The 22,432-nt window shown below is 40.7% G+C and overlaps 1 protein-coding gene across 2 annotated transcripts in view; it reads left to right on the top strand.

The window, feature by feature from the left end:
- The window catches only part of LOC110488917 (leucine-rich repeat and immunoglobulin-like domain-containing nogo receptor-interacting protein 2), a 299,614-nt gene that overhangs the window by 101,949 nt on the left and 175,233 nt on the right, over window positions 1-22,432 (top strand). The window contains exons 3-4 of one of the 2 annotated variants that reach the window (XM_021561382.3): window positions 1,075-1,192; window positions 19,363-19,465. The gene's annotated coding sequence lies outside the window, so the exon portion shown is untranslated. The remainder of the gene's footprint in view (window positions 1-1,074; window positions 1,193-19,362; window positions 19,466-22,432) is intronic. The other variant, XM_021561383.3, reaches the window with a different exon arrangement.

The following is a 22,432-nucleotide window of genomic DNA, read 5'->3' as shown; positions in this document are numbered from 1 at the left end:
TTTATGGGACTAGCGATAGCATAGTTAGGTTAGCAAACAGTAGCAGCAAACTTTGCTCTCCATTACTCAAAAGTAAATGGTGCCGATTTATTAGCACATTGGACCATGTTGCGTGCCGTAGTGTTAAAGCTTTGTGGGTTGTGCTGAAACAATGACATAGTATCTGAATTCCTCCACCTTTATGCAGTTTCTCCATTGTTGAGAGTGTTATTAAGTGGATAGCTAGATGACTTGATAGTAGGAAGTGTGATTTTCCTCAATCATATTAACATACAGTATCAGTTCTTGTCCTCTGGGAGCAAACCCATCTCACTCACAAGGTGTTCAATTAATTGTATTACTTATCACATTTCTTATCTGTTCAGGTTTATCTACACCTAGGACTGATAAAAGCAACATCATTGATTTTCATTACTCTAAAATTACAGTGAATTTCATATGAATGTAATGCATGGTAGTTGTGCTCACAATGTAAGTTGATGTCATCATACTGTAACTGTCTTATTAAGTATTTCTCACTGAATGATGTAATTCATGGCCCGGTGCCCTGGGTGGGCGGAGTTTAGCCATGTTAAAGGAACTCCACCATTGATTCAAGTAAACTGAGTCTCCTCCCCTTCATTAGGAAGAGCTATAGCATCCTGGGTCGACTAAAAGAAAATGGATTGATATGAATAATCATATATGTTAATGAATGCATCCTTTCCCCTCCAATGACACTTACATTAGTAGCCAAAACATACAGTTAAGAGTTAAATCAGGATCTTCTTTCATTAAACCCTTTCCTTGGCCAGTTGGTCGGTCAAGATATTAGGATTTAATGAAGTGTCCCTCGGCTGCCGTTTTTGGCAGAAAAATAATCAAGCTGCTCAAGCGTTTAAGGAAGATACTTCTGCATATGTCAGAGGTCTTTTCCTTCTTCGACTTAGCGGCCTTCCTCTGTCTTCCTTAGGCTGACAGTCTTCAAGGATGTTTATCTTGGTTGGTTGGGCTTGTTACTGCTCAGACCTGTGCTATCACCAGAAAACTCCCACTGTATCTCTGATTAAATTTGTTCTCTTTTTTTCATTGCAGACATTGGAATCTTGGAATAAGTGACCTGTGAATTCCGTTGGCACTGGGGATTTTTAAGGACTGCTCAACTACTCTTCAGTCACACTGTATGGACATCTACTATCAGAGGCCTTGCCAGGTAAGGAAATAATGTTTTTCTTAAAAAATAAAAAAATAAATGTACTCATATTTACTGTAAATTTTCCAACACGTTATTTTTTGATGGGTCAGGGAATTTCCTTGTCAACAAACTGATTATATGTGGGGCATTACATGGGTAATATGGTTATGGGCAGCAGGTAACCTAAGAGAGGTGAGGCAGCAACCAGAGGGTTGCCAGTTAGAATCCCGGGAAGTGAGCTGGCAACCGGAGGGTTGCTGGTATCAAATCCCTATTGAGCAGTGAATGGGATATCAACCAGATTACTTTTTCTCCGTATTCCCCAAGGTGTCTACAGCATTGTGACGTAGTTTTACGCATTTCTGTTGAATAAATACCCGTATGCGGCTACATTGCACAAGTGGTCACCTGATGCTCCCAGAGTGATTCTCACGTAAAATACAGAGGTAGCCATTATTCCATCCGGTGGATATATTATCGAATAGATATTTGAAAAACACCTTGAGGATTGATTATAAACAACGTTTGCCATGTTTCTGTCGATATTATGGAGCTAATTTGGAATATTTTTCGCCGTTTTCGTGACTGCAATTTCCGGGCGATTTCTCAGCCAAACGTGAAGAACAGAGCTATTTCGCCTACAAAATTTATATTTTTGGAAAAAAGGAACATTGGCTATCTAACTGGGAGTCTCGTGAGTGAAAACATCCGAAGCTCATCAAAGGTAAACGATTTAATTGGATTGCTTTTCTGATTTCCATGACCAAGTTACCTGCTGCTAGCTGGACAAAATGCTATGCTAGGCTATCAATAAACTTACACAAATGCTTGTCTAGCTTTGGCTGTAAAGCATATTTTGAAAATCTGAGATGACAGGGTGATTAACAAAAGGCTAAGCTGTGTATCAATATATTTCACTTGTGATTTTCATGAATAGGAATATTTTCTAGGAATATTTATGTCCGTTGCGTAATGCTAATTAGTGTCAGTCGATGATTACGCTCCCTCATGCGGGATGGGGAGTCACTAGAGGTTAAAGTAATGTTAATGGTTCCGGTTAACTTGGGCTGACTGACTAGTTAGAACTGGAATAGATACAGTACACGGTTCACCCCCACCTTCTTTAGAAAATTGAGTTTACTTCACTTGATCTTTGACCTTATCCTCTTTACCACTCCTTTGAGGCAATTTTCCTCCCAAAGGGCATAGAGTACATGACATATGATTACACGGAGGTGTCAAACGCGTCAAGCCAACATGCTTAAATGCTCAGTTTCAAATGCTAACCCTGTGTTGCATGTGCCTGGCATGTGCCCACCCAAGAAAATGTTGTTCTCTGAAACCCTTCATCGCCCTGAGGCATAACACAATTAGACTTATTTTATTCTCTCTCCTTCTGCCCATCTGATTTCTACTCTCTCCACTTTCGTCTGTTTTAAGTCTAATATTGTCATAATGTAGCAGTAGAACCCTGAGTGCTCTCTCAGATCACTCTTACAGCTTATCAGTGGAGTGGTCCCGCTTGAAATTGGGTCCCCCTAATTTAATTGTACTACATTCCTACTCAGGGTTACATTTCAATTGGAATGAAGAGAAGGAAACAGACAGTGTCTGCCATGTCATTATGTGCATGTGTTAAAGTTGTTGTCTGTGTTTTTGTTAAAATATTGAGCTAAAGTGTTGCTAAAGTAGATTCTGTTGAAGATAGCAGGTATTGAACAATATTGGACTGTGGCTATGCTTTATTGGAGCCAATATAAAGGCTGGATTAAGCCATTAAGGCCACATCTGCCATCTTAATTTATTTTTAATTTGGTGAACTCGGCCGCATATTGCTCTGACGTTTTAATTAAGTAAGGGCTATAAAAATGATTACTACTACCGGGTTGCAGAGAACCAGTGCTCATAACACTGTGGAGAATGGAGAATGGGGAACCAGTGGTCCAAAATGACGCCCCCATGCCAAGTCTATTTCCTACCACAGAGAATTGAGATGACCTCTTTTTGTACATTCAGTGGCACTGATTATCTGTGTGGTCTCATGCACTTCCCATGTCCCAGGGCTTTTTCAGTGGTTGAATATGGCATTTTAATAACACTGGCATAGTGATCTATTCAAGGATTTGCTTCTGAGCCTATTACATCAATGCTTTTAAATCTATTTAGGAGTGTGTTTTTTTTCGTCTTCTTTTTACGTTAAATCCCTCTTGAGGTTTTCCTTTTTTTTTATATAATGTTGCCTCTGGCATAAACAGTGCAACTGAAAATAGAAGTCAGTGGCTTTCAGATTAATTTGACACACAGAATCCAAACTTGAAACACAGGAGGCAAAACACTGTAAATAGGAATGGTAGATATGTATATTGAAGCGGGGGAAATCAATTTAGCATATTAGGCTACATGCATTATGATATGCCTTTAGAGGTGAAGGACTGAGAGAACTGAACATCTTTTTGTTCATACTGAGTGAAATTAAATACTGTACATATATGATTTCAGAGTGGGAGGAAAACGATAAAACAGTACGGCACGGCATGCCTTCTGGGGGCATTCACAGGATATTTAAATCCTATCACAAAGTCTTGCCTAAAGAGACACATAGTATGATGGTTACTACTGGGACTTGAGACCATGCAAACGTTTATTTACATTAACCAGGTTTCCTTCCAACCATTTCATACAGATGAATTACCTGACGCATGAAAAAAGTCACGACCGGGCTGATGGAAACAGGACATGCCGTACAATTTTATAACTGTCGACAGTAAGGTTGGGCGGTATCCAGATATTGTCATACCATCCTTTGCTCATCCCGGGATTTAGGGTATTACCAGCTTAGTACACAAGGGGGTGTCCCCAAAAAATGCTAAAATGCCCATTACCAGAATGCTAACAAAATTAGCACAAGAAATATTGAATTTCCATGGAGGTTGCTAGCTAAATATGCTAATTAGCACAACGCGAATGTAAGCAAATATCAAAAACAGGCAATCAAGCTCATAAAGTTATATATACACTACCATTCAAATTGATCAGAAATACAGTGTAGACATTTGTTAATGTTGTCAATGACTATTGTAGCTGGAAATGGCAGATCTGTTATGGAATATCTACATAGGCGTACAAAGGCCCATTATCAGCAACCATCACTCCTGTGTTCCAATGGCACGTTGTGTTAGCTAATCCAGGTTTATCATTTTAAAAGGCTAATTGGTCATTAGAAAACCCTTTTGCAATTATGTTAGCACAGCTGAAAACTGTTGTTCTGCTTAAAGAACCAATACAACTGGCCTTCTTCAGACTAGTTGACTATGTGGAGCATAAGCATTTGTGGGTTCAATTATAGGCTCGAAATGGCCAGAAACAAATAACTTTCTTCTGAAACTCGTCAGTCTATTCTTGTTCTGAGAAATGAAGGCTATTCCATGTGAGAAATTTCCAAGAAACTGAAGATCTCGAACAACGCTGTGTGCTACTACTCCCTTCACAGAACAGTGCAAACTGGCTCTAACCAGAATATAAATAGGAATGGGAGGCCCCGGTGCACAACTGAGTAAGAGGACAAGTACATTAGAGTGTCTAGTTTGAGAAACAGACGCCTCACAAATCCTAAACTGGCAGCTTCATTGAATAGTACCCGCAAAACACCAGTCTCAACGTCAACAGTGAAGAGGTGACTCCGGAATGCTGGCCTTCTAGGCAGAGTTGCAAAGAAATGCTATTTACAAACAAACACATGACTGGCTCAACTGTTCTGGGGAACTACCGTAAGCTTCATAATGTAAAATAATGTGACGGGTGAAATGAAGAACGCAATCTGCTTTATGTCCTAACGTATCACACAAGTTGACTGCAGGTTTTTACTTAAAATGTAGACACAAATATTAAAATGTATTGAAAAAGTAAAATAAATAGTTTTAACGGTATTGACAGTATGGAAAAACCATCCCGTGGCAGAGAATTTGCTCGTTTGGCATGGTGTGATATGTGTCGGTACAATGAATAATGGACGGTGGAAACGCCTTTATGTGAAAACATTGATATAATAACCATCATATCGAAGTAAACTCGGAGTCACACGCTGATACTGTGTGTTGTGTGATCCTCCAACTCAGGAAAACATGCAGTTTATTAGGCTACATATTTAAAAAGTTCTGATTAACTTCACTGGATGGTGAAAGTGCACGGTGATGATGTTCCTATCCAATAAATGTCCAGGGTCTTGTTCCGGTGACATGATGATCGGTGCTTGGCTGCTGTTTGACAAATAAAAATAATCTGCCTTTTTCGTCAATAATAATTTCAACATGTACTGTAGTTAGCACTGTATCTGCCAGCTATTGGCTATACTGTACCACACATACCAAGACCAGAGTGGGAACATTTGCTATACACTGAGCCTACAAAGCATTGTTCTTTCCATGACATAGACTGACCAGGTGAATCCAGGTGACAGCAATGATCCCTCATTGATGTCACTTGTTAAATCCACTTCAATCAGTGTAGATGAAGGGGAGGAGACGGGTTAAGGATCATTTTTAAGCTTGAGACAATTGAGACATGGATTGTGTATGTGTGCCACTGAGGGTGAATGGGCAAGACAAAATATTTAAGTACATTTGAACAGGGTATGGTAGTAGGTGCCAGGTGCACTGGTTTGTGTCAAGAACTGCAACTCAATATTAGGAAGGTGTTCCTAGTGTTTGTACACTCGGTGAGATGAAAATGCAATGAAAATGTTTTATTCTGTAAAGTTATTTTTATGTCCACTGCATGAGCACACACAGCCTTTTATCCAAAATAAGTCTGTTTAAAGGAAAAATGCACAGATAGAATATTCTAATGAAAATCTGTTGTCATTTGGATGGAAACCGAGTTAATGACGGCATGATGTCATATCCTCACCTTGACAGGCTCACTCTATGGTCTTTGCTTATTTGACAATGACATTCACAAGATACTGTCAATCTCTTTTTGACAAACTGTTCTCCATGTTACAGTTTGCAAGTAAAGAAAAAAACAGCATTATTTCAGCATGTGGATCACCTCAGTTTATGTGCAGGCTACATTAGAAAACTTGTGAAAGATATTCAGATCTGAAAGGCGTGTATTGCACTTATGTCAATAGGTGGTTTCTCCTTGGCAGAAGAAGGTACAGCAGTGGGGGAAAGCTGTCTGAACATTACTGATCTCCGGGTTAAGCTGTCGGCTCGGTCTGATGTTTTGAACCCAGCAGAGAGCTGCTTTCTAGCATGGACAGCTGGTTTCAGGACCCTGGACAGCTCCTGTGTCTTGCCTTACTGAGAAACTGTCCACAGGCTCAGCGCTGAAACATATTCTGTGAGCTGATCTTGTTCTAATCACCACAGCCTTCATTCTAAAGGCATTACAGCCCTACTCTCAACAGCATATTCCCTGGTGTTATTGTCTTCCTATTGGATTCTGTTTTAGCACCGTCTTCAGAAGTTTACAATGTTCTTAATAATGCACACAAGTAAGTTCAAGCCGACATTTTGCTTCTGTCCAGTGAAATGCTGTAGCAGATACTTGCATGTGCTGCAGTTTTATAGACCAACGCACAATGTTAGCAAACACATCCACAGCTGCAGAACTTTCCGTTTGAAGGAACAGCTGAATTGCTTGGCATACATCAAGCATAGATGTCAACTGTAAGTGTCTCATTGTTTGGGAAAGAGGAACTTGCACATTATTTATGGAACTGGCTCACCTTGCATATGGCCCAAGGGGGCCATACCAGGTAAACAACACATACCAGATAAACAGCCATAGAAATAGAATGAACAATATGGATAGCACTACATCAGTTGAGTGAGCGTATTGGGAAGTCTACACTCTCTTTTCTTCTGCACAGGTCTCTAATGATGTTATGTCACAGTGCAATATGCAGGAGGATATACAAGTCTAACAATAAGAGGCCCATTATTTGACCAACCAAGGTTATTTTTGTAAATGTCTGGTACTTTTCGACGTGGACTGTTGAGTCGTGCTGTTCATTGTGCTCGGAGGTTTTGTGCCACAGCAATGTGAAACAAGGTGAAACTTAACTGTTTTGTTAAGAGGTACAGGAACTGCAGAAATGGAGGTAGGTTAGCCTAGCAGTCTGTTCCCCATTGAGAGCTATGTCAGAGGAAGTTCCAGCATGGATTCAAGGGAGAAGAATGGACTTAGAGCTGAATCATAAAAACATTCAGCTCCACTTTTTTTGTTAATTTTTAAGACTGAAATAGCAGATAGGTGAATATCTTTATATATCTTCGGGTTGACTTTAGAATTTCGAGCAGTTACTCTCTTAGACATCCTTTTGATTGTGCGCATCGTTGGATAACAACAGGTTGACAGACAGAGGAACGAGCTAAGTGCTTTTCCACATTTTCCTTTGCAATCATTTGCTATTCACATTTACAAGACTGCATTAATTTCCATGAGTTCAACTCGTGTCCTTTGCCTTTATTAATAACAAAGAAACTACCGATATAGACATTGTGACAATTTCTCAAGAAGCGAACACATTCATTTGGAATGCTGTTGCATGAACAGTCACAAATATTATATTAGGACCACAGTGAACTCGGTTTGACTGTGAGCTAATGTCTTTAAGACTCAACACTCACAGGTTGTCACATGTAGCATTGCAATACGACTTCCTTTGCCTCTAAGTAGACCCTTGCTGTGTGTGTGTGTGTGTGTGTGTGTGTGTATTTGTTGTGACATCATGAGAAGGATGACTCGGCGACAACATCTCCCATTAGCACAGAAGACATTCATGTGATTACACTTCTCCTCACTACCTCAATGTTTAACAGAGGCACAAAATGGCGGAAGCCATTACCCACCATGCTGTGCTGTTTCTCACCCCCGGGCTCTTCTTGCTCTCCCCCATCTCATCCTTATTTTAATTCTCAAACGAGCCGTGTTTTTTTCTTGACAAGGGTGAATCAAGCACATCATAATTGTTTCTCTCCCTCCTGCCTTTGTCTCTCTTTCTCTGTGCTCTTAAACTCCCCTTGTTTCCATTAGCAGCTACACAGTGTATTATGGTCGCTATTATCTCACGCTGGGTGTGATTGGCGATGGAGTTGTACAAAGCAAAGCACTTCTCCCTTGTCCATGCCCATTGCAATAAGTAGAACCAGGGCCATTTTCCCTCAAAACCAATAAAACCTACTGTCAGCTCCTTACACTGTAAATAGTATCCCTTTCTTCTTTGTCATTACGTTGTGCCTTGTGGAGGTGCTGTTGTTGGAGGTGGACTAATGGTGTATGATACCCAGCGGGAGTGGTTGTCCATGCCTGTTGTGTCAGGAAAAATATGTTAGCATTCTGAATGAGGGAAGATGCCTCATGTATTCAAGGTGTTGAAAGCGTTCCACAGGGATTCTGGCCCATGTTGACTCCAATGCTTCCCACAGTTGTGTCAAGTTGGCTGGACATCCTTTGGGTGGTGGACCATTCTTGATGCACACGGGAAACGGTTGAGCGTGAAAGACCTAGCAGCGTTGCAGTTCTTGACACACTCAACCGTTGCTCCTGGCACCTACTACCATATCAAGTTCAAAGGCACTGAAATGTTTTGTCTTGCCCATTAATCCTCTGAATGGCACACATACAGGGAAAGGGGAAAGGGGGATACCTAGTCAGTTGTACAAATGAATGCCTTCAACTGAAATGTGTATTCTGCATTTAACCCAACCCCTCTGAATCAGAGATGTGTGGGGGGTACCTTAATCGACATCCACGGCGCCCGGGGAACAGTGGGTTAACTGCCTTGCATTCTCCACTATAGCAAGCTCCTGATCTCGCAGGTTAATGGAAGCACTGCTGTAGACATGCAGAGAGGAAACACAGGAATCGCCCACAAGTAATGAAACACCATTCAATCTCTTCTCATTGTGACTCTTTTGAGTGTCCCTTTAGTGAAAGCTTATATCTTAAACCGCCTGCTCAATAACTCAATTCTGCTCTTATCTCAGGTGGGACGGTAGATTTAGAGTGGAGAGGGGAGTATCTCCCCCCTCTCTCTCTATCTCTCCCTCTCTCTGTCTCTTTCTCCCCCTCCCTCTCCACCCTCCCTCTCTCTCTCTCGCTCTCTCTCTCTCGCTCTCTCTTTCTCTCCCTCTCTCTCACTACCCCTCTCCCCCCCTACCTCCCGGGAGAGATACGTCTGTGGTGGGATTGTAAAGAAATATGGAGGACAGCTATCAATGATTTCTTTGCGAGATTACAATAGAGACAGACGTTAATAACAGGACCCAGCATGTGACATTGGATGGTTTATTGATAGGGCCACAAAAGGCATTGAAAACACAAGGCGGGGGTGACAAATTGTTGCACGGCTAAAGTATAAACTCACAGGAAGCTTATAAATGGCAGCGACGTGTCTATTGGCGCATCGATTTTTTACAAACAAAAGTTATTTCATCACAAATGTTTTTTCACTTTATATTCTCTATTACGTGAAAATTGTTAAATAGACAAGGCCTACACATCCTTGTTCGGCACATTTTGACCCAGTCGATATTATCATAGAAACAGGTATGATATGTGATGTTCAGTTCTCATCATTGTTATTTCTTTCCAAGACATCTCTCCCTTTCATGCATGGTATGATGTGGACAGTATCATCTCATTAACTAAGAAGATGAATGGGGGATAGCAATGTTGACCGCTCCATCTTTGCAACAAAGGACATAAATACAATTCTGATCGCTTTGAATGAAGGGACAAAGTGCAAGTAGTGGGTGGGTGGGTGTTGATGATTAGGATAAGGCCCTGTTAATGCCCTGCAGATGTAGCTACACAATAGGCAAAATGGCCCTATTCTAGAAGTAATGTTTTAGCTACATAATATGCATAATGGCCCTATTCTAGAAGTAATGTTTCAGCTACACAATATGCATAATGGCCCTTTTCTAGAAGTAATAATTTAGCCACACAATATGCATAATGGCCCTATTCTAGAAGTAATGTTTTAGCCACACAATGTTCATAATGGCCCTATTCTAGAAGTAAGTTTTAGCTACACAATATGCATAATGGCCCTATTCTAGAAGTAATGTTGTAGCTACACAATATTTATAATGGCCCTATTCTAGAAGTAATGTTTTAGCCACACAATATGCACAATGGCCCAGTTGTTATAGCAGTATTAGTAGTAGATTTGGTACCTCTTTACAAAAGTTTTTTAAAAATGCGATAGAAACCTATTATAATCGACCTCAATTCCACATAGAGGTAATAGCTCAACTGCTTTCATCATTTCCACTACACAGGAATTTTCCTAGGAAAGTGAAAGTGAAGTACCCTAACGATATAACTCCAAGTGATTAAGTTTTCCTGAAAAAAACTTGCAGACATTAGATATTTGTGCTCAGATTTCACTCTGCTGTTTTTTTCCATTTGAGGTTTTCTCTGCCCGTTTATAGCTGTATTTATTCCCCTCCTTTGCTGTGTATTTATAGATTGGAAGAAATGCATGAAATTCTGTTATTTTGTACTACAGATGGCTGCGAAATGTAAATGTAACTACATTTCTAAAACCGGGCCAACTTCCATCTGATTGATGTGCTGTGCACTTCGTTACAGTTGCGCTTGGCATTTGTTCTTTCCTGGATTGGCCCGCTTGTTTGTTGTCATACAATATTCAAGCCCCTGTTTTGGTTATTTGCATATTTACATTAATGTTTGCAGAAAGCTAACATGTGTTTGCTTTCTTGTTGGGTTTGTACTCTATAGGGTTAGAGAGCAGTATTATATACTGTAGAACAGGCAGACTATAATAGGAACATGAACTGAAAATTCCTCCTGCATTAACTATACAGTAGGGCTGCAGTATATCAAAATGAGATGTCACGACATGATATGTTTACTGACAATTCACTCCATCATAGGCCCGGGATTCATTCTGTGGAGTGCTGTCGACCATGCGGTATTTAAAGGTAATTTCCGATAGAGCCGATCTCTGCAGTGTTTACTGTGATTGCAATCTCTGCAAACATTGCCTTTAAAAGCCGCAATGTCGACAAAAAGCGACCGGATTGAATCCCAGCCATAGTCTTGTTACCAATTTTGTTTCCATTCATCTGTCAGCTCAAATTGTTTTTTCTTTTATTTATCAACAAAAACCACCATTGTTGTTACACAGTGAATGGTGTACCGTATCATTCAAATGGACAAAAGACCAATATCACATGGAGCACCAATACTACTTGCTCTCAGTATGTCCTGTCCTTGGTGTGTTGACACCCACCGGCTTGTTAAAGGTCAGCACACAGGAAGAAAAGACACATTTTTCAATGGCTACAGGGTCGGGTTGATTTATTTGTCCTCTTCGTGGGGTGGACGAACATCGCTGTCTCACAAAAGGCAGAGGAACTGACTCCAGTGAAAAGTGGTGGCCCCTGGTGGGGAGCTGTGCTCCAGACCACACTAGACCACACTAGACTTCAAGGTCTCATACCTATTATATAACTCTTCCATTTCCAAGCAAAGATTATTTGATTCGCAGACATACAAATGTCAAGTATTTCTGCGTGAGCGGAGTTGTGGACACCCTGGGGGGAGAGTCTCTCTCTCTCTCTCTGTCCCTCCCTTCCTCTCTCTATTTGTGCTTTAGCACGCAGGACCTGTCCTCCGCATTCCGAGGCTGCCGTGGTAACGCAGCGTGGCAGTTGCTGAGGACGATGGCTGGGGGGCGTATTATGATGAAATGATCCCCGCCATCGTCCCTCGTCCCCTAGAGGGGGGTGGATGGGGACAATGAGGGTGGGTGGAGGGGGGTACAGTCTCTATCAGGATGAGCAATGGTCAGGATCCCATGAAGCTGTTAACCATTAACTTCCAGTGGTCTGCCTGCCCTCTGGGGAGGAGATTGCAGTTACAATCTAAGACGTGTCACTCTGAGATGGACAGGGTGATTATTTGACCCTTTGACAGAAGGGGGTTGGCTACCATTGTGACATACTTCAAATCCACTATACGTGTTAGTATGGTTTTGTGGGATGTTGGAGTGTGCTAGCTAATCAATTTACAATTAAAAAATATTTGCATGAGAAAAATCGTGGACTTACATGTCAAAAATATTTAACTGTACTAAAATACATAACTATACTAAAATACATAACTATGCTAAAATATACACTACCGTTCAAAAGTTTGGGGTCACTTAGAAATGTCCATTATTTTGTTTTAAAGAGAAGCATTTTTTTTTGCTCATTAAAATAACACCAAATTGATCAGAAATACAGTGTAGACATTGTTAATGTTGTAAATTACTATTGTAGCTGGAAACGGCAGATTTTTTATGGTTTATCTACATAGGCATACAAAGGCCCATTATCAGCAACCAATGGCACGTTGTGTTAGCTAATCCAAGTTTATCACTTTAAAAATGCTAATTGGTCATTAGAAAACCCTTTTGCAATTATGTTAGCACAGCTGAAAACTGTTGTCCAGATTAAGGAAGCAATAAATCTGGCCTTCTTTAGACTAGTTGACTATCTGGAGCATCAGCATTTGTGGGTTCGATTATAGGCTCAAAATGGCCAGAAACAAAGCATTTTCTTCTGAAACTCATCAGCCTATTCTTGTCCTGAGATATGAGTGCTATTCCATGCGAGGAATTGCCAAGAAACTGAAGATCTTGTCCAACGCTGTGTAATAATCCCTTCACAGAACAGTGCAAACTGCCTCTAACCAGAATATAAATAGGAGTGGGAGGCCCCGGTGCACAATTGAGCAAGAGGACAAGTACATTACAGTGTCTAGTTTGAGAATCAGACACCTCACAAGTCCTCAACTAGCAGCTTCATTGAATCGTACCCGCAAAACACCAGTCTCACCGTCAACAGTGAAGAGGCAACTCCGGGATGCTGGCCTTCTAGGCAGAGTTCCTCTGTCCGGTGTCTGTGTTCTTTTGCCCAACTTAATCTTCTCTTTTTATTGGCCAGTCTGAGATATGGCTTTGAGATATGACTCTGCCTAGGAGGCCAGCACCCCAGAGTCGCTTCTTCACTGTTGACGTTGAGACTAGTGTTTTGACCTTTTAAAATTATAAACTTTGATTAGCTAACACAACGTGCCATTGGAACACAGGAGTCATGGTTGCTGATAATGGGCCTCTGTACGCCTATGTAGATCTTCCATAAAACAACCTGCTGTTTCCAGCTACAATAGTCATTTACAACATATTAACAACGTCTACATTGTATTTCTGATCAATTTGATGTTATTTTAATGGCCAAAAAAATTCATGGTGGTGTATAACCATACTAAACCACATAACTATCCTAAACTACACAGCTATACTAAAATACATAACTATACTAAAATATAGAAGTATACTAAACACATACAGCATGTATGCAATACGAGTTGTATCTTAAATCATTTTAAGACATCTTATTGAAGTCCTGTGTGTTTAATCTCTTTTGGACCACATCCAGTGAATTCTGCATGTCATTAGTGTGTACAAATACCAGACACCAGGAATATTTGAGTGCTAGAACATTTATGTTAGCTTTCCATAGTCGACCTTTAGTAGCTGTGGTGTGTTGGGCTTTCTCCTAACCGGCAAATGTCTGATATCATCTGTTCAAGATATAGCTGGTAGGCAGTGAGCAAGCAAGAATAGAAATATTTGTCATAACATTGCCCCAAGCTTACCATACAGTGCTTGTCAACATGACAGACCTGAGAGAATGCACAGGAGATAGATTGAACACATGTATAAATAGAACGCAATACGTGTGTAATGTGTGGGTGTGCGTGCGCATACATGGGCGTGTGCTTGCAGGCGCGCACACACACACAAGGTGTCAAGCCAATGAAACGGCGATAATCAAATATCATCCCCCATCTATGTCATTTAGAAGACGATCGAGCAAAATGCTCTTTCGAGGGATTTATGTTTATTTTCCAAACCATTAAAACCACATCAGTCAGGATTGCACATTTATATAGATTCAAAACTGTGACTATAAAATGAATGGGCTGAACACCGATAACGACTAGAGAGAAAAGCAGTGTCTGTCATGCAACATGAATACCATTGAAGCAATAAAACAACAAGCCTGAAGTATACTATTCAAAGGAATGTCATTCCACCTATTCAATAAGGATGCACACAGGACTGAGTGAATTCAACCCAATCCCATATTAGATTGAGTTAGATTGGAAGATGATTTTCTTTCATCTGGAATCCTTAAATCCTTAAAATAGAGGATTGGGAGTCTTTATCAAGGTGATCATGAACATGACTGTGAAGGATAGTACTTCTCCATGTGTATATCTCATGAGAATACCACCTCAGACCTACATATTTCCATCAAAAGCCTGTCAAACCCCAAACACCTTTAATGGTCGGAAGTTGTGTGTAATTAAAAAGTGCGTTACACACCACAGGCTGCTTTCCCCATCTGTTAATCACACAAGAGCTTGTTAAACATGTGCTTTGGCAATATGTTGCCTTCCAATACATTCCACATCAATGAGGATGACTTAGTTGATGCACAGTTTCAACTGATTCATTGTCATTGGGTCTATCTGTTTGCCCAGGTAGAGCCATGATTTCCTTAGAAGAGCATGGGATTGCAAGGGGAGTAACGTTTCCAAGTATTGCACCACCACTTATTTATTTTTTCAGACATTTGTTATTCTCCCCAATTAATTATGATATTCTCTAATGAACGCTGAGTTTGTTTTTGCCCTCGTTATTATTCTATGTGATAACAGGAACTTTAGTTCCCTCCGAGGATATTAACAGAGGACCACCGGTATTTTGTTCCATAATTTGGAGAGGCACAAAGCAGGCTGGCAGGGTGAGCTCCTTTATTCCATTATAATGCTGTTACTGTTATAATGCAGGCACCTTTCACACATGACATTAGTTTGTTCAAATCCATTTAACATTCTACAAAGTCATGATGCATTCCTAATACGGCAAACATTGTATTCAAAATGCAATTTTCGACATAACTGTTTGTTGTCTGTTATTGGTGAAATTCCAATACATGGTCAGTCTAAATCATCTTTGAAGACGTTCCATTTTTGTTTTGATCAAATATTTTTTTCAGACAGTAATTGGGCAATTGAGCAACAGTAGGCTACATTGACTACCCAATCAATGGTATTTTTTCCCTAAATCTTTAAATATTCTAGTTATGTTCTCTCTTTTATTAACAAAGAACAGTGCGTACGAATAACATGGTGACCAGAGCAATGCAACCCCATTAGTCTTCATGAAAATGTATCATGATGTACAAAAACAAAAGTTTAAGCAAAGGTGATATCCCACAGAAACAACATCACACTTAGGCTTAATGCTATGACGTTCATATTAATTACCCACTCCTGATAAATGACGTTGGATATCCACTTGGATGTTTATGTGCTCATTTATCAACATGTCAGCCTGCTGTTGACTCAATGCTTTGTGCATATTTAATGTTGAATATACTCTGGTAAAGTTATGTTTTTGGAATTTTGTCGGTTGTTCCTGAAAAGTAATAGGGTACTAAATCAGCAATTGATTGGAATAAGCAGTAAAGCAAAAGTAGTTCAGATTCCTATTTCATGTCAGTTAAAAATATGGTGCAAGAGCTGTCAAAGTCAGCCACTCTGACAGAGAAGCTTTGTCAACTGGGATAATATATTCTTGCTTTTGGAGATTTTCCAAGGCCATGTTGTGAGAGATGTGGCAGTTTTGTCATTGAAAGTACACAGTCTTCCTAGCAAGGGGGAAGGATCAATTTCCTTCGAATATAACAAGAATAGCACATCGGCCACTTTTTTACAAAGACTTCTCCATCCATGCAACACAGCATAGCCCTGTTCTAGCCGCAAACCTTCAGGGAATTATTCTGAGTGTTGGGTCTGTGGTTACTAGGGTCAGAACACATTGGAGTGCTATGCATTTAAGCAGTGCTGCTTCTGCAATCCAACTCAGTTGTACAGTATGTGCTGCTGCAGTTAAAGAAGCGTTCATTATCTTGTTCGAGTTGATGCCAATTGTCCTTATCTCTGTGAAGAACACGATGGCAGTGCATTCTGATTGCGGTGATTCACTCTTGAAAATTAGTGGCATTTCTCTTAATGCAAGACTTGCTTCCAGCAACAAAAGCATGTTAAGCATTTTTTTGTCTGGCCAGCCCTTCATTTTAAGTGGCTTCGCCCACGCAGCCATCTTAGAGCAAAGGGATTGGACGGTTGTTGCCAAGCAAATGCAATGAGGCAAATCTATGGAGGGGGAGGTTCATGGAGGAGAAATCTGCTTGTGATGTCTTTACCAGCTGTGTACATTCGAACAAGAGAGACTGAATTGAGCTGGTTTGAAGATGCAGAGCAGCGAAACTTGAGCACATCAGCGGACTCCTTGACACATCTCATTATCTCAATAGCATAAATGCCAAGTTTGGGAGAGACTTGGCGGGGGCCAAACACCTCGCTGTGCAATTATCTCCTTATATGTTGTCATGCGCTCTTGTGGAAGGTAACCACACGGCAACCACTGTACAACAAACGGGGTTTGACAAACAAACATGCAACTGACACCTCCAGGCTCCCCCTCTATTTATCTTTCCATGCTATTAACCTCTTCCTATGTTGCTAACAAACTGGTTGGATGATTGGCTCCGTGTAATATAGGCCTACAGTTTCCAGCGTTCATTGTTTCTCACCTCAGTTTTTCTTGTATGCCGTTCCTTACCCCGGTTATCTTAATTTCAGTCACTTCTTACTAACACAGAGCATGACGTGCAGTGTGCACTCTCGACTTACTGTATCAGACCCTGCTGTTACCCTCTGTGCCGTTCCCCACATTGAGACACATTTTGTGGACTGAAAGCCCACATATTTGGCAGAGTTCCAGCTCCACCACAAAGGCAGGCCATGCTGGATGTCCCTGTGTTTCAGGGAGACTTTGAAATGGCAGGCGGTAGTAGAATGCCCTGTAAACGGTGACAATTTTAGGACATTTATTGTTTGATACATTTTTCAGCATGTTGGATGCAGTTTTTGTAGGATATTGATTTTTGGAAGTTATAATCTCTAACGTTGAATGGATGTCCTAAAATGGACACCATACTTACGTATCCAAATTATCAGTTAGTTTATCCATTCACTTTTTTTTTTTTTTTTGCAGAATCAAAAATTCCCACATATTTTCCGCTTATAAAATTTGACCAATCACCACACTATTTCCGCATAAAACAGTCAAATCATTGCAGTATTATCGCATAAAACTGACCCATCACTGCAGTAAAAAAAAGAGGGCTCGCAATTTCAACCAGTCACTGCACATTTGGGGTGGCAGGGTAGCCTAGTGGTTTGAGCGTTGGACTAGTAACCGAAAGGTTGCAAGTTCAAGTCCCCAAGCTGACAAGGTACAAATCTGCTGTTCTGCCCCTGTTCTGCCCCACTGTTTCTAGGCCGTCATTGAAAATAGGAATTTGTTCTTAACTAACTTGCCTAGTTAAATAAAGGTATAACATTTTATGCATCATATCATTAAATCAAGCCACGTGTAAAAAAAAAACGTAAGCACATTTTTTGCTACAAATTGGGCAACATCCTTGCATATTGCCATATTGCCAAATGTCAGAATTGCAGCAGCTAAATCCTAGAGGGACTGACCAGTATGTGGGTGATTACCTCCATGGCATTCAGATGGCCAAGGATGCTGCTAGGCAGACGAGCTAAGGCCTTCGTCCAGCTTCAGGTCTGGCATGGGCTGCCCACTTTCTCATGCTCAGGACCCTGTTTCTCCTGCCACCCACTGGGATCCAGTCAGACACTGTAATCAGAGAGGCCCATGGAAAGTCTGCTGGAGGTGAAATGTCTCCGGGGGCTGTCATTACTCAGTCCACAGATGGTAAAATGCCTGTTTTGTGATCGGACCAAGAACATCTAGACAAAATGGAAGCCAATCATTCTGAGCATACAATCATGAAAAAGAGAAAGGGGTTGTACAGCAGAACATGAACCTTTTCTCTGTTAAAATCAATTAGGATTGTTGTGAATATCCAGAGGAGATAATGACAGAGATGCTAATGATTTTGCCGACTTCTAATTATTCAGGTAGAATATTAGAAAACAGAGACAATTATGTTAACAATCAGACAAATCTGAATAATTTTGTAACAAGTTCTCCATAACATTGTAAAATATTGTATAAGAGGTTGCCTTATGTTTTCAAACCAATTATATAATTTACACAGCCCTTCTATGAAAATATGAATATTTCTCTGTCTCTTCTTCTCTCGCTCTCTCTCTCTCTCTCTCTCTCTCTCTCTCTCTCTCTCTCTCTATCTCTCTCTCTCTCTCTCATTCTCACACATACACACAGACAAAATCTATCAAATTAAAATGAGCCCAGCTCAACAATGTTAATATAATACGTGCAATATGGATACAGTGGTTGTGAATCGACAGATTGAATCTGTTTGGGCTGGAGATTAATGGTGCGTTGTTTCCACGTCATTTCAATTAAATTATGTTGAACCGATGTGGAATAGACGTTGAATTGACATCTGTGCCCAGTGGGTCTCTTGTTTAGGTAATTACATACAGCATTAGCAACAATGGCTTGCAACAGTGCTGAAAGCACACATCATCTGGCAGCTAAAAGAAGACATGGAGGGAGAGACACTGCACTTAAATATGTGTCCCAAATGGTACCCTATTGCGAAAGTAGTGCATTTATGTTGACCAGGGCCCATAGAGTAGTATTGCACTATATAGGAAATAAGGTGCCATTTAGTACGAAGCCGAAACATGTGACCATTAACGATGTCAATGCAGCAGGGTATTTTACTTCCAACACCCTGGGAAACGTGTGTTTGTATCCCGCTCAGGAATGTATCAAGATCTGTCCACTAAATGAGAATAGGTATTTACTAAACAGGCGAGACTAACTAGATAGCAACTTCACCAAATAACGTATGGGAATTGAGCCAAGGTTGCCGTTGATGGAAATGGAAACCCAGCAATCTCGTACAACAGTGGAACAAGCTATGTTTACTTACATTTTACAATTTGATCCGGTATACTGCAAGCTTAGATTATTTCTGCTTGCTGGTGACAATGGTGAACTGATGCCAATTGTGTACAGGCTGTTCAATTGGCATATATTGAAGTTATGCTCAATTCTGATCTTTTCTTAACTTTTTCCACAGTTGGAGGGTAGAAGTAGCACAGAGACAGTGTTGTCCTGTCCAAAGGTGATTCTCTTCTCTGCTCTTGTGTGAAATACAGAACCTCAGAGATCAATCAGCTACAGTAAGTTGCATGCCACGACCTAGATGTACTACTCATTCCAATACAATGATCTCCCATCATTACTGTGGGATTATCTTTATCTCACTTCTACGCATGCAAACACAGCTTCTGTTGTACTGTACTGTACTGTAAATATCAATTCAATCGATAGGAGCAGCCCAGGGGAGGCATCATGCCAATTAAGAATTTCAAGACATCCTTGTAGCAATCACACGTTTGTTCGTTGCTGTTGTTGACAACATCAAATTGGCATCATTCCTATCGACAGAGACGCGTGACAGTAATGATAGATGATAGATAACAGCGACGACAGCCAAGGAGCAAATAACGTCTCGCCTCTATGTCAACTATATTTAGATGACAGGACCTGAGAGAGAGCAAATCCCTTATCTAGGTAGGACTCAGATGTGGTGCGAGAGTAGAGAGAGTAGAGACGTAGGGTTTTATTTAACAAAGACTAGGTCTAGGGGCTTCCAGGGGTCTTAAGTCTGGGGACTCGTAGGGCCACCAGGGTCGTCTCCTGGCTCGTCTGATGTGCTATTCTTAACTATCCCTCTTCGGTTCATTATTTATTTGCTCCATTGAACCTGCTTAACCTCGGTGCCCTTTAAAAGGAAGAGATTTAGGAAGGGCCCGGGAATCCGCAGGGACCACAGCCCAAGAGAGCCATAGAGGTTCACATCTCACTTCTTTTAAGTCATCAAGAGAAATTACTCAAACTCCCCAACCTGGAATTTTGCGTAATGTCTAATCCAGATCACATGATAAAAGGTGCAATGTTGTTGAATGGCTGCTTGAAGGATGAGGCTGAAAAAACAGGGCAGTTATGGAGACCAAGTTTGCACACAAGATTAGGTATTTTTTTAATTCCCAGTGTTCTATTGTTAGACTGCATTTAATTATTGTTTTGATTTACTTGCCTTCTGTATTTAATAGATGGATTCAATGGATGCAATAATCCTAACCAAACCATGGCCATGAAATCATCAGCTCCAGAGGATGGTGAATGTCATTAAGTGTGCTGTTGCAGTCATTCTTAAGGCAGTGCTTGACTAAAATGACATTTATGTCACGGAATATGTCATACCAGGTCATAACACATAATTGAGTCCATGCATTCCAGTAATGCCACTATGATGCCAATGCAGGAGCTACATCGAGGAAAGTGGCACCAACTGTGAAAGCTATTTGGCACTAGTTAGACTGCCATTTAGAAATTAGCTGGGTCATCATTAGCTAATTGCTAGAGGGTCTAATACGGTCTACAAGTTCACAGATGAGTGCTACACATGAGTCCTGTAGTATTTCTGAACTCACAATAAGGATATTTTAATAAATTAAAACAATAATTTCCTTGAGCAAAGCTTGCACAAGAGCCTACATCGAATGAATATTTCCAAGCGTATTATTTTCTAAGTACACTGTTTAGAGATAATCTAATATCTAAATTGGGGGGAATTATACATTGATTGTGCCAATAACATTAAGAAAAATGGAAGTGTTATATTCAAATATAAATGCCCATTTGATTGTGTCAATTAGTTATTTCATTCTGGTAGGCTGAGTGTTACCTAGTTCCATCCAAATGACAAAGGGAAATGGTCTCAGACTGATAAACCTCAACTCAGGAACACCCGTCAGCCACGTGTCATTGGGCAAATGTGTCTGTTTACTCAAAGTCCTTGAAGAGAGTCTCATGGTCATATTGTCCTGCTGTTGCCATGGCGATGTTAGCTCTGATGGATAGCACAGGGATCATTGTTGTCTACCTTCAGCATCCCTCCTCCCTGACAACATGCTTTGAGAAACAGAGACAAACGGTGCACTCCAGTTTGGGTCTCCGTTGGCGTCAGAAGTTGAAGGACGTATTGGTCTATAAATTCACACCAAACAAGAATAAAGAAAAGAACATGACATTTGAACTAATATTAACTCGCATCAACCCTGAACTAAGTGATTCTCCATTGTGCTGAATATTTGAATAACAAAACATTTAAAAAAAAATCTTAACTACATTATTCATTCAATGACAATCAGCAGGGTTTGGCTCGGCAATGAAAGGAAATGCCTTCACATCAAACTGAATAACGGAGTAGCTCTTGAATATTGGGGTCAGCGGTAGATGCCTTTGTGTCCATATAACAGGGGTTTGATTTGGAATTAAAATGTGAAAGAAGAAAAAAGATATGATATTGTGAACATTCCTGTTGCAGGTGGATGTGGAATCAAGCTGTTCTGCTGATGCAGAGCAACACGTTTATGACGCTGCTTGGTGAAACATTTGCATGCACATGCAATATGCCAGCAATTCACACAATGCAATACACACTGAACACCAAGAAGAACCTCCGTGATTAGTCTTTCAGTGTTTTTGCCATTACCGTTGCCAACAAAGTGTTAAAAATAGGAAAAGAAAAGTTGACCGACAAACCCTCTCTCCAAGTCTTTTGTTGTTGTACGGATGGCTTGCTAGGACCTCTCTTATAATCTCTCAGTAAACCATACCTCATGCCGAGCTTGGTGGGTGGTCTGGAACAATCAGGGCGTGACTTAACCTCAAAACAAAACATGCAGTAATGCTCTCTCATCCAGTGTGAGCTGGATCCCCGCTACACTTAAAACAGTGTTTTAAGCCACTATTCAACGGTCTTTTCGAGTAATCATTGAATCGCAGTCTGAATACATTAGGCTTTTCTACAAAAATTGAGGCCTTAATGGTTTACACTTCTATGTCCAATTAAGCATATTTGCTTATAAGTTATGAGAGGAAAATACGTCAGTGTTGAGACACTCCGTCAGTGTTGTGACGCTCCATCAGTGTTGTGGGGCTCCGTCAGTGTTGTGGGGCTCCGTCAGTGTTGAGACGCTCCATCAGTGTTGTGGGGCTCCGTCAGTGTTGAGACGCTCCGTCAGTGTTGTGGGGCTCCGTCAGTGTTGAGACGCTCCGTCAGTGTTGTGGTGCTCCGT

This window comes from Oncorhynchus mykiss, chromosome 14 (genome assembly GCF_057628025.1).
Source record: "Oncorhynchus mykiss isolate SJ-2025 chromosome 14, ASM5762802v1, whole genome shotgun sequence".
NCBI classification, from domain to species: domain Eukaryota; kingdom Metazoa; phylum Chordata; class Actinopteri; order Salmoniformes; family Salmonidae; genus Oncorhynchus; species Oncorhynchus mykiss.
This window is presented reverse-complemented; position numbering and strand designations above follow the sequence as displayed.